At 40.5% G+C, this 10,783-nt stretch overlaps 1 protein-coding gene across 1 annotated transcript in view; it reads left to right on the top strand.

Annotated features, from left to right (window-relative positions):
• The window catches only part of ARMH2 (armadillo like helical domain containing 2), a 53,113-nt gene that overhangs the window by 22,365 nt on the left and 19,965 nt on the right, over positions 1 to 10,783 (top strand). The window contains exons 2-3 of the transcript XR_010946701.1: positions 822 to 863; positions 1,202 to 1,285. The gene's annotated coding sequence lies outside the window, so the exon portion shown is untranslated. The remainder of the gene's footprint in view (positions 1 to 821; positions 864 to 1,201; positions 1,286 to 10,783) is intronic.

Here is a 10,783-nt window from a genome sequence, read left to right as displayed (position 1 = left end):
TTTACAAGCGGGGAAAAGACCCGCGCCCACTAGTTGTAAACACTGGGAGACCAAAATATTGTATATGTAGTACGGCTTATTTTTCTGTAAAACCCTCGTTCCGCGGACTCCTAATTGTATTAAGAGCTTTTATATTTTGGTTTTTTGTATTTTGACTACATTGTGGTGCGGTTGCAGTGCCGGAAGGCCTAATCCTGCAATGAATCCTGCTATTCACTGAGCACCTAGTACGTACTAAGTACTGTTCTGGGCGCCGGGAAAACAACTGCCGTTGCAATCTGAAGGAGCAGGAAAGCCTTAATAATAATTACGTCTAGCTTTTTTTTTTTTTAAGTCGTTTTACAAATTTCTCAACTTTCTTTGTGGGTGTAGTACATTTCGGTTTACTGGAGTCTTGTTAAATCTTTTGTTTACACCTACCATAGCTATTATAATACAAGTCTGTTTTCCCATTTCTTAACTTTTCATAGGATTATCATTCTCAGAAGGCAGGAAATATTTATCTACTAACTACGCACAGCACCGCCTTTAGGAAATGCTTTCTCAGCTGTATACGCTGCAGACAGTGCGTGCCCACCTCCTGCCACCCGCCCGACCCGTATTTCTTTTTGACAGAGCTCAAAATCTAGCTTTCTTTGGGGTGAAATGTAACATTTAATATAAATTCTAGATAAAGGAAACAACCCACTGATTTGAAAACTGTCAGTAGACGACTGAGTTTACGAGTAAGAATTTTGATGACCTTGTAATTTGACTGTGTAATTTGACTTTGAAACACCAGCCAGTCAAAACTAAATCTGACTTCTAATTTCTTCATTCAGCCACATGATAAAAAGGCATCACTGATGAAAAGAGCCCAAATAGTAAGTATATATTTTAAAATATATAAAAAGTTATATTCAGGCAGTCTGTACTAAGTATTGTATAAAGCAAAGTACCTAATGTTATTTCTTAAAAGAACTAAGAAGCTGGGAAAGAAAAATGTCTTCTGTATGAAAATGGTAACCAAAACAGAGGGGTAGAATGTAGAGGTTATCATAGTTGAAAATCTAGAGGCAATAAAAGAATTGATTTTTTAAACGTCTTATGAAGCACACCTCCCCAGATGTTATCTGTAGTTGTTAATAGTATTGGTTAATTTTGGAATGGTGTGGAGAGGCATTAACTTTATACATTTTAGTGTTATTTGACTTTCTTTAAGTTCAGCATACCAAAGGAGATGATGCCTCCCTTAGGAAAAATTGTGAAGCCCCCAGAGTCTGCAACAACCATGTCACCAGCTTAGGTAAGATCCCTTACGCTTTGCCTGCTAAATGATCAACTAGTTGATGTGACAAATTAATTCAGATATCTACCTATGCTATTCATTTGGGTGGCTACCAGCCACATGATGGCTGTTGAGCACTTGAAATATGTCTAGTTTTCATTGAAATGTACTATAATGTAAAATACACACCAAATTTCAAAGATTTAGTGTGAAAAGAAGGTAGAATGTAAAATGTTTCCATAATTTTTTGTATTGATTACATGTTGAAATAATACTTTGGATATATTGGGTTGAATACAAATATTGTTAAAATTAATTTCACTTTTAATTTTTTTAATATGGATACCAGAAAAAATTGTAATTACAGATGTGATTCACATTTGTATCTCACATCTTATTTCCATGGCACCTGGCTGCTCTAAACTATCATTATCCCATTGAATCCTCTCAGTAGCCATGTAGGGCAAATGTTTTCTACTCCCTTTTTTATAAGAATGAGAGGCTAAGTCACAAGTCCAAGATCTCACACAACTAGGCAGTGGTAGACTGAGACTTCAGATCTTCTGACTCAAAGTCCACATGTGGAAAGAGGGAGGTTCTAAAAATATTCCTCTCTCAAGAGACAAAGTTTCCTCAAACCCTCGAAGTACTGGGGAATGTCTCCAAAACATATGCTTTTTGTTTGTTTGTTTTTTGGCCGTGTTGCTTGTGACTTGTGGGATCTTAGTTCCCCCACCAGGGATCTAATTCAAGTCCTGGGCAGTAAAAGTGCGGAGTCCTAATCACTGGACCTCCAGGGAATTCACCATATCCTTTCCTATTGCTTTTGAAGAACAATTTATAAGGAAACAATTTTGCAGATATCTGGAAAAAGTGATAAGTAGTTAATCATTTAATCAGAATTTTTCTCTAGGCATCCAAATATAGTGTCTTATCTTTAGTAAGAAACGATGGGTATTGATAGGGTTAAGTTTATGCAGTGATATTAACTCATATATAATCCTTTAATTTATTGCAGTCTTCCACTATACAAGTTTTGAAAAATTATGGGTATTTTTATGTAATCTTTCTATTAGCCACTTGTAGCTTAGCACAGACTCCGTTGCTGGGCATCATTGTAGGGCTGTGTCTTCTTATCTTGCCCAAGAGCATTTATCAGTTTGTGAAAGAGAAAGGAAGAAAGAAACACAATACTGTATGATAATAGAAAAATAAAGCTAAATCATTTAGCATGGTATAAAGAATAATGATAAAATGTTAATGAAAAGCAATAGAGCCTTTTAAAATTTTGTTATTACTTATTAAGGCTAAACTAAATTCCCAAGGTTTTCAGCCAGAGTGCAGAAATTGCCTGACTTTTACATGATAATCTCTATCCTTCTGAAAATGGCCAAGGGGAACAAATAATAATTTGTTACATTCTGATTCGGAAAGCTCATGTAAGATCATTTGTAGAGCATCCATTTTACCCAATTCCCCAGCTCTGAATTGTATTCAAATAGTTTAACTTAGGTTTTAGGTTACCTGTGACATGTGCAAGGTTAAAAAAAAAGAGAGTAGGAAAAAATGTTAAAATTCAGTGTATCAGAATTAAGGTTTTTATTGTTAAGATAACATTTTAATAATAGGTAATATGAGACACATAGTAATTTTAAAGATGACTAATCAGCTATAAAAGATAGTTAACAGGTGATTACAAAGCACCAAGGAAATGAAAAGTAAAACACACAATGAGTGCAGTCCATGATGAACATAAACCTTTTACTTAAGCCATTATAATTTCTCTTCTCGTTGTATATTTCATTCTCACTTTAAAAGGGTGGTGTCAGAACAGTGAGTATTGATCCTGAGATGTCCATTATTTACAGAAGACATATTTCGGTCTACTAGTTGTCATTTGTATAAAGTAACTGCTGAATTTTTTTTTTTTTTTTTTTTTTTTTTTGCGGTACGCGGGCCTCTCACTGTTGTGGCCTCTCCCGTCGCGGAGCACGGGCTCCGGACGTGCAGGCTCAGCGGCCATGGCTCACGGGCCCAGCCGCTCCGCAGCACGTGGGATCTTCCCGGACCGGGGCACGAAGCCGTGTCCCCTGCATCGGCAGGCAGACTCTCAACCACTGCGCCACCAGGGAAGCCCCAACTGTTGAATTTTTATGATGGCCTGTCAGTGTTCTTTTCTCAAAACAAGTGCATTCCAGGCAGACATTTTCTTCTTAATCTCTCTTTCATTTCATGTTTATTTATATTTTATTCCTTAAACCCAGACCATTTCTGAAAGGATTTGAACATAGAGAAATATTTCACAAAATCCATAGCAGTAATTTTACAAAAGTTAGTTGGTAAATTTGTATGATGAAAATGAATTGTTGGCTATGTAAGGAAGGATGGGTGTATTAGGGTTCTCCAGAGAAACAGAACCAATAGGGTATATTTTTTATATATATATATAAATAAGGAATTGGCTCACATGATTATGGAAGCTGGCAAGTCTAAAATCTGCAGATCCAATGTCTATTTTGAGTCCAAAGACCTGTAGCTGCTGTAGAACCAGGGACCAGTTCAAAGGCTCCCAGGCAGGAAAGTGTGCTCTTGAACGGGGAAGGGGAGGTAGTGAGGTTTTCATTTGATTGAGTCAGGCCCACCCACATTATGGAGGCCAATTTGCTTTACTCAGTTTACTGATTTAAATGTTTATCTCATTCAAAAACACCCTCACAACTTATATATACTACCAAATGTAAAATAGCTAGCTAGTGGGAAGCAGCCACATAGCGCAGGGAGATCAGCTCGGTGCTTTGTGACCACCTGGAGGGGTGGGATAGGGAGGGTGGGAGGGAGACTCAAGAGGGAGGAGATATGGGGATATATGTATATGTATAGCTGATTCACTTTGCTATAAAGCAGAAACTAACACACCACTGTAAAGCAATTATACTCCAATAAAGATGTTAAAAAAAAAAAAACCACTCTCACAGAAACACTCAGAATAATGCTTGTTCAAATATCTGGGTACCCTGTGGTGCAGTCAAGTTGGCCCATAAAATCAGCCATCACAATGGGCAAGAAAGCCTTGCCTGGACCTTGACTGAGAATTTATTTGGATCCCCTTAGAATGGGAAGGCCTGGGAGTACACTATGGTCCATACTCGGCTGATGGGTTAATAGGAATGTCTTATATGAAGGAGAGAGCAAATTATGTCTTGTGTCTTATTAGTATAAAGGAACCAAAAATTGTTGAGCTTTATGTGTAGGTGAGTGAGTGCAGCTCTGTTTTCTAACAGCAGACCTTGGTTCCTTCTGAGAGCTATGAGGGAAGGATCTCTCTCCTTGACTTGTCAATGGCTATCTTCTCCCTGTGCCTTTTCCCATCATCTTCCTGCTATATGTGTCTATATCCAAATCTCCCCTTTTTGTAAGGACATCAGTCATATTGGATTAGGGTCAGCTATAGACTGAATGTTTGTGCCCCTCCAAGATTCATATGTTGGAACCTAATTCCCAATGTGATAGTGTTTGGAGGTGGGGCCTTTGGACAATAATTAGATCTTGAAGGTGGAGCCCTCATAAATGGGATTAGTGCCCTTATAAAAGAGACCCCAGAGAGCTCCCTCACCCCTTCTACCATATAAGGAAACAGTGAGAACATGGCCATTTATGAACTGAAAAATAGGTCCTCACCAGACGGAATCTCCTGGCACCTTGATCTTGGACTTCCCAGAACCAAGAGAAATAAATGTTTATTGTATAGGCCACGCAGTCTCTGGTAATTTTTTTTTGGCCACGCCGTGCGGCATGTGGGATCTTAGCTCCCCAACCAGGGGTCGAACCCATGCCACCTGCATTGGAAGCACAGAGTCCTAACCACTGGACCACCAGGGAAGTCCCGCTGGTATTTTTATTATACCAGCCCACACTGATTAAGATAGGATCATCCTGATTTTCTCATTTTAACTTGATTACCTTTGTAAAGACCTTGTCTCCAAATAAAGTCACATTGTGAGGTACGCGGCAGTAGGACCTAAGCATAGGAATTTGGGGGGGTACACAATTCAACCCATAACAGAAAGCTTTTCAGCTTTCCCACTCTACCTTTCTCAGCTGCTTGCTCCTCACTTCAGAGTGGGAGTAGCCAGCATATACTCTAGACCAAACGCAAAGCAACTACCTAAGCCATTCTGCAATTTGTGTAATTTTTCCTTTTTATGGTCATTTCATTTCAACTTTATTGTATTTGAAGCAATGCTAAGCAGCTCCTGCATTTTAAAAGGGCTCTCAAGAGGAGAAAACCCCTTTTCTTTGAAAAATCTGTTTATCTTGTTCTCAATGAAAAGAAGTATTTCTAAGTAAGTTTTGATATATGAGGCCCAAATTTAACTTTTGACATTATACGTCACCAATCTCAGGAAGGTCTGTCCTGTTATATTATGTTTTTGAACATATAAAATGTGTTCCAGTAACACATTTGTCAGAAATAATACAGGAGACATAGAATTTTATTCACAGACATTAGGAAATATGAATGAAAATAATAGCATATATTTAAAAAAACAATAAAAATCTTGAGGTAGGGAAAAGGCTTAAGACTGGCTGAAAGAAAAGTGGTCAGACTTGTGTTCAGAAAGGGCAGGAGACCTTCTGGGTAGATGGATTCCCAGTACAGGAAGAAGCCTGGTCAAGTAAGCTACATTATACTTCCCTTCTCAGTAGCTCTTGGGACTAGGTTTCTGTCGGCCAGTAAGAGAACAATTGTTTTCTACTTTGAGGGGAAATTGTACCAGTTAGTAGAGGTTTCAGTTTAGTAAAATATCTCAGATTGCACACAACAGACATTAATTGGTTAACTTCAGGAAAGAAAGGGAAAGTTCATGGAATGGGAAAGGACGAAACCATGGGGACAACTCTGATCAACAGCAGGAGTGCTTAGATTGTGTCTCCAGGATCTTCCCATAGTGCAGTGCAGCTCCAATGACAGTCTGTGCCCCTATGGTCGACCCTTGAAATTCCTGGGAACGAGAATCTGACTGACTCTGCTTGGGTCAGGTGGTCCAATAAGCTCTGGCTTAGACATGTATATGGTGGGAGGTGGTGTGATGCATTGTCCCATAGACATGCCACTTCACCCCACTCCAGGTATAAGGGCTGTTCCTGGAAAACGGTGGATGGCTGCTACCCCAGGAGGTCTCCTTCGGGCATTAAAAAATATAACAAGATCATTAAAGATCACCACACTTTGAGGGTGGGGGTAAAAAGACTAAGAAAAAGCGTATGATGGACACTTTGCATTTGAGCCAGGAAAAGACTCTTTAGTTATTGAACTCTAAACCTGTCGGTTACGTCTACTCTGCAAAATAGACAAAAACAGGGATGTTTCTCAGAAAAATGAAACGTGGTGACCAGCCCAGAAAGGGAGTCTGAGTATTGAAAGTGGAAAATGCAAGGATGTAGTTCAAGTGATCAAAAGTAGCTGAGGCCAAGGAGACTTTGAGGGTCAAGGATATGCTCTATATCTTAGTGTGATGGTGGTTACAAGACTGTATATAGTTACCCAAACTCATTAAACTGTATACTTAACATAAGTGAATTTTATTGTGTGTAAATCATACAATAACGCTAGAAAATAAAACAGGCCAGTTCCTGAGAGAGGCTGCCTGGGTGCTGAAGGAGAATATAGACAGAACCCCTCACCTGTAGGAGGCTAGAACCAACTTACCTGCCACCAAGTGACTGTGCTTCAGCAGATACCAAAGCAGAAACAGAGCTTGGGCTCAGGAAAAGCTTCAAGTGGCCTGAGAAAATTCAACAAAATTAGCATCGGAGAGCCTGAAACCAAGGACAGGCATCCTTACAGCCAAATAATTTTTAATCCTATCTTAACATTTGTATCTTTTACGCAGCATTTCACATGTGCCATTTCACTTTCATCAGCACAAAAACCTGCAAAGTTAACAAAATTATTTTTTCTATATGCCACAGACAAACTGAACAGTAGGGCTGGTGTCAGAATGTGTGCCAGGTATCGATTTATTTCCTCTCGGCCCCAGATTCACTGTCAAGTTCCAGAGGGAAGATTTTCCCACAAGTTCCGCCAGCACAGCACCACAGCAACTTCTGCCACTGTCCTTTCCATCCTCTCCAATGAGATCTGGATCTCAGAAAGGAGGAAATTCCTTAGATGCTCTATCTCAGCACCCAAGGAAGCAGAGAGAACTCTCAAGAGTGTAATATAAGGAGCAGCCCCTGTTCCTGCATCTAGAACACAGCATCCAAGGCAGACCCCATGCCCCCAGCCGAGATCTAGACCTTGTTGGAGAGGGCATGCCAGTGGCAGGGAGGCCCCTGTGGTGCTGCACCCAGGGAACTGGCTGGAAATCTTCCTTCTGGAACTTGCCTGAGATACACCCTCTAGGGTGCCAGAGGGAGCTATTCCCTGGGAGGTGTCTCCCCTGAGACCAGAGGGGTATTCTACTACAATATTGCCCAAGATGTGGGGGCCGGTGGCACCTGGGAAGCTGCTGGCTGCTGGGTGCTGATGGCCTCTGCAGAATCCTGTCACACGCACTATTGGGTATTAACAGGAAGCTTGGAAATGTAGCTTACTCAGCAAAGTCTCCTTCTACACATGAATCTGCAGGACGGCAGTTGTTCTAACTGGCTGCCACTCCAGTGACTTTGGGATGTGTTGATCCCTGCACACCTGTATGCGCACATAGAAAGACCCTTAATCCCCTTTAGAACTTGCTTCTGACTAAATCCTTACTTCTGACAAGTAGGATGAACACCTTGTTTTAAATCAGATTGTCTTTTCTGTCTCCCTAGGGTAGCGTTTATTATTTTATCCCCAAGAGACTAGATACAGCTTGTTCAAGGCTGTCAGGAAATTTGAAGTCATTCATCTTAGTCTCAGGTCATCTCGTTTAGGCACTGGGCTGTAGGCAGGAAAATTACATGGGACTCTTGAGGCTTGGGTAAGTGCCTAGAAGGGCCGTCATCCTGGGTGAAGCTGCCATCTGAGAAAACTGCTGAGAGTATGAGCTCTAAAGACTCTGCTCTGAAATCCTCTAATATGAGAATGTCAAGAGTTCAGAATTTATTTTCCAGATCAGCAAAGTTACCTTTAGAAACAAAGATTCACTGGCTTTTTCCTGGAAATTTCTTTAAAGATAAATGCACCACCCATGAGGTATTCTTACCCCCAAATTGAATGTGAATTGGAAATCTACTGCCAGTTTAAGGAAATACTGGGGCCAGAAATGTGGTAAGCACCATGGGGATGCCATCAGCGAAGTCCAAAGTATAGGAAATGCTACAGGACAAATGACCTGGTTTCTTAAACAACTAAATGGCAAGATGAGAAGGAGAAAAAAAAAAAAAGCAGAAGGAAGGATTTGTAGAATACAAAGAGACGTAATAACAGGTGCAATACATGGATCTTGTGTGGAATAACCAAATGTAAAAAAAAATGAAATAATAAGGGAAATCTGAATGCTGACTGGATATTTTATGATGTTAAGATATTAGGTGTAATAATGGTATTATGTTTTTTACTGTAATGACTTTATCTGTAAATAGTGTTTACCTATTGGATATTTTCTTTGAAATAATCATTGTGGGAAGGAAGCGTAAAGGTATAAGTTAAGCTTTCTAACATGGGCACCATTGACACTTTGAGCCAGATAACTCTCTGTTATGGAGGGCTGCTCTGTGCGTTGTATGCTGTTTAGGAACATCCCTGGCCTCTACCCACTAGCTGCCGGGAGCACTGCCCAGTTGTGATGATCAAAAATGTCAACAGCCATTGACAGATATCCCCTGTGGGGCAAAATCACCCCCAGTCGAGAGTCTTTGGTGTAAATAAGACAAGATTGGCCTAGTGTTGATAACTGTTGAAGTCAGTGTATATGAATACATGAGGATTCGTTATTCTGTTTCCTCAACTCATATGTGTTTGAAACTTTCAATAATACATCTTTTAAAAATATTAACTTAGGGCTTCCCTGGTGGCGCAGTGGTTGAGAGTCCACCTGCCGATGCAGGGGACACGGGTTTGTGCCCCGGTCCGGGAAGATCCCACATGCCGCGAGGCGGCTGGGCCCGTGAGCCATGGCCGCTGAGCCTGCGCGTCCGGAGCCTGTGCTCCGCAACGGGAGAGGCCACAATAGTGAGAGGCCCGCATACCGCAAAAAAAAAAAAAAAAAAAAAAATTAACTTAAAACGGGTGAAGAGATAGAAATAGTGCAAAGTGCTTGACCATAAAAACCTGGGCAACCACAAATATTTGCACCAATCAATTTTTGGAGACAAAAGACAAATGACAAGCTGAGAGAAAATAGATGCAATGTATTTCACAGGTAAAGGGCTGATTTCTCTAATTTACAGAGTTCTAAAACATTGAAAGAGAAAAAAGACAGCAACTCAATAGAAAAATGGGCAAAAGACAGGAACAGTCAATTCCCAGAAAAAGATATACAAATGGTCCTTGAATATATGAAACAATACTCAACTCTACTCATAAGAAGCTATATGCAAAGTAAAACACTGAGAAACCGTTTCTCACCTATCAGGTTAGCAAATATTCGAAGACTTGACAACATCCTTGTGGTAGGCAGAATTCTAAAATGCCCCCCAGGGACTTACCTGGTGGCTCAGTGGTTGAGAGTCTGCCTGCCGATGCAGGGGACACGGGTTCATGCCCCAGTCCAGGAAGATCCCACATGCCGCGGAGCGGCTGGGCCCGTGAGCCATGGCTGCAGAGCCTCTGCTCCGCAACGGGAGGCCACACAGTGAGGGGCCCGCGTACCACAAAAAACAAAAAACAACAACAAAAAAAAAAACTCTAAAATGCCCCCCACCATGATGTTTGACCTCTGGAGTTATAACCTTGAATAGGTTATGTTATATAGCAAAGACAATTTAATTTTATGAATGTATTTAAGGTCCCAAATCAGTTGTTTTTAAATTAATCAAAAGGGGAATGATCCTGGAGCCCTGACTTAACCAGTGGGTTGCCCTTCAGCAGAAGGTTCAGACCTTTCTTGAAGGTAGAGACATTCTCCTACTGTCCTTTAAGAAGCAAGCCACCATGAGTTTTATAGCCTCAAAGAAATGAATTCTACCAACAACCTGAATGAGCTTGGAGCCAGATTCTTCCCCAGTAGAGCCCTCAGATGAGAACACAGCCTGGCCAACACCTCCTTTAATTCTGTGTAAGACCCTGAGCACAGGGTCCAGTCAAGCTGTGCTCAGATACTTGACACGAAAACTATAAGATAGTAAATATGTTTCATTTTAAGCCACTAAGATTGTAGCTGTTTGCTACACAGTTTGCTACACAGCAGAAAACTGATAGAACATTCTGTAGGTGAGGCTTGGTGAAAACAGGCACTCTCATACATGGCTAATGGCAGTGCAAAATGATAAAAGCCCTATGGAATTTGGTAATATGCAGCAATGCATTTCTACAGTGTCTATATATGCATTGACTTTTTATATATATATAAATTTATTTTATTTATTTAT

The sequence above is a fragment of the Pseudorca crassidens genome, chromosome 10 (assembly GCF_039906515.1).
Source record: "Pseudorca crassidens isolate mPseCra1 chromosome 10, mPseCra1.hap1, whole genome shotgun sequence".
Classification (NCBI taxonomy): Eukaryota; Metazoa; Chordata; class Mammalia; order Artiodactyla; family Delphinidae; genus Pseudorca; species Pseudorca crassidens.
Note: the sequence above shows the minus strand (reverse complement) of the source record. Positions and strands in the feature narration are given on the sequence as shown.